The 2500-nt window shown below is 31.5% G+C and overlaps 1 non-coding gene and 1 pseudogene across 1 annotated transcript; both read left to right on the top strand.

The window, feature by feature from the left end:
• The first annotated feature begins 52 nt into the window (after window positions 1-52).
• LOC128871425 (5.8S ribosomal RNA) lies at window positions 53-233 on the top strand. The gene has a single exon (XR_008455968.1). It is a non-coding gene; the product is annotated as a 5.8S ribosomal RNA (ribosomal RNA).
• Window positions 234-672: 439 nt separating this feature from the next.
• The window catches only part of LOC128871427 (large subunit ribosomal RNA), a 4517-nt pseudogene continuing 2689 nt past the window's right edge, over window positions 673-2500 (top strand).

The raw sequence follows: 2500 nt of genomic DNA, 5'->3' as shown, positions 1-2500 counted from the left end.
TATATGCAAAAAAAAAATTGACATTTGTTATAAATAAAAATAAATAAAAAAATACTCTAAGCGGTGGATCACTTGGCTCATGGGTCGATGAAGAACGCAGCAAACTGTGCGTCATCGTGTGAACTGCAGGACACATGAACATCGACATTTTGAACGCATATCGCAGTCCATGCTGTTATGTACATTAAATTAAATTTTAAAGTACTGCTTGGACTACATATGGTTGAGGGTTGTAAGACTATGCTAAATAAGTTGCTTATTCTTTTATAAAAATAATTGAATTTAAGCAAATGTGTATATTATTGGATTTTAAATAATTCATAATATTAATAGCAAAAAAATAAAGATATATAATGAATTTTTTATTTATTAATATATTCTTAAAAAAAAAAAAATCCTCTCAAATAAAATGAAATAAAAAAATTTTGAATCTAAGTATTCTCTTTAAAAAATTTTCATATTATTTATATATATATAAAATATTAATTTATATATGTAATTAAAGGAGGAATGTCTAGCATAAAAATTAATTTTTTTTATTCTAGAATTGCCTCATTTTACATAATTATTATTTATAATATATATTTATATAAAAGGAAAAAAGAAAAATAGAGATGAAAAGATGATATAAATTATTTATTAAATTGTGAGAAGATAAAAAATATTTTAAAACAACCTCAACTCATATGGGATTACCCCCTGAATTTAAGCATATTAATGAGGGGAGGAAAAGAAACTAACAAGGATTTTCTTAGTAGCGGCGAGCGAAAAGAAAATAGTTCAGCACTAAGTCACTTTGTCTATATGTCAAATGTGAGATGCAGTGTATGGAATATCTTAATATCTAGTATGAGAAATTAACGATTTAAGTCCTTCTTAAATGAGGCCATTTACCCATAGAGGGTGCCAGGCCCGTATAACGTTAATGATTACTAGAAAGATATTTCCAAAGAGTCGTGTGCTTGATAGTGCAGCACTAAGTGGGTGGTAAACTCCATCTAAAACTAAATATAACCATGAGACCGATAGTAAACAAGTACCGTGAGGGAAAGTTGAAAAGAACTCTGAATAGAGAGTTAAATAGTACGTGAAACTGCTTAGAGGTTAAGCCCGATGAACCTGAATATCCATTATGAAAAATTCATCATTAAATAATTAAAAATAATGTGCATTTTTTTCATATAAGGACATTGTAATCTATTAACATAATAAAAGTATTTATCAAAAGATCATTGGTGATATTAAGTTTATTTAAATTAATTTGCTTTTTAAGCATATTAACATAGAATAAATACTAATGATTTGATAAAGTGTTGATAGATTTTATTATATATAATGCTAAAATTCATTTTTTGAATTTTACAAAAAATTTAATATCTATGATATTAATATTTATTTGTATGCATTTATATGATTAACAATGCGAAAGATTCAGGATACCTTCGGGACCCGTCTTGAAACACGGACCAAGGAGTCTAACATATGTGCAAGTCATTGAGTTATATTAAACTTATGGCATAATTAACTTAACTTAAAAATATAATGGGATTAATTTTTAGTCTATTTTCTTAAATAGTCAATTAATTCAATCCCGGGGCGTTCCATATAGTTATGTATAATGATAATTTATTATTATTTATACCTCTAACTGGAGCGTACCTTGAGCATATATGCTGTGACCCGAAAGATGGTGAACTATACTTGATCAGGTTGAAGTCAGGGGAAACCCTGATGGAAGACCGAAACAGTTCTGACGTGCAAATCGATTGTCAGAATTGAGTATAGGGGCGAAAGACCAATCGAACCATCTAGTAGCTGGTTCCCTCCGAAGTTTCCCTCAGGATAGCTGGTGCATTTAAAAATTATATAAAATAATCTTATCTGGTAAAGCGAATGATTAGAGGCCTTAGGGTCGAAACGATTTTAACCTATTCTCAAACTTTTAAATGGTAAGAACCTCACCTTTCTTGATATGAAGGTTGAGGTTATGATATAATGTGCCCAGTGGGCCACTTTTGGTAAGCAGAACTGGCGCTGTGGGATGAACCAAACGTAATGTTACGGTGCCTAAATTAACAACTCATGCAGATACCATGAAAGGCGTTGGTTGCTTAAAACAGCAGGACGGTGGACATGGAAGTCGTAATCCGCTAAGGAGTTGTGTAACAACTCACCTGCCGAAGCAACTAGCCCTTAAAATGGATGGCGCTTAAGTTGTATACCTATACATTACCGCTAAAGTAGATGATTTATAAAACAATTTCGATTGATTTATAAATTTTGAAACTTTAGTGAGTAGGAGGGTACAATAGTGTGCTTAGAAGTGTTTGGCGTAAGCCTGCATGGAGCCGCTATTGGTACAGATCTTGGTGGTAGTAGCAAATAATCGAATGAGACCTTGGAGGACTGAAGTGAGAAGGGTTTCGTGTGAACAGTGGTTGATCACGAGTTAGTCGGTCCTAAGTTCAAGGCGAAAGCCGAAAATTTTCAAGTTTTTAAT

This window comes from Anastrepha ludens, unplaced genomic scaffold, assembly GCF_028408465.1.
Source record: "Anastrepha ludens isolate Willacy unplaced genomic scaffold, idAnaLude1.1 ptg000106l, whole genome shotgun sequence".
Lineage (NCBI taxonomy): Eukaryota > Metazoa > Arthropoda > Insecta > Diptera > Tephritidae > Anastrepha > Anastrepha ludens.
This window is presented reverse-complemented; position numbering and strand designations above follow the sequence as displayed.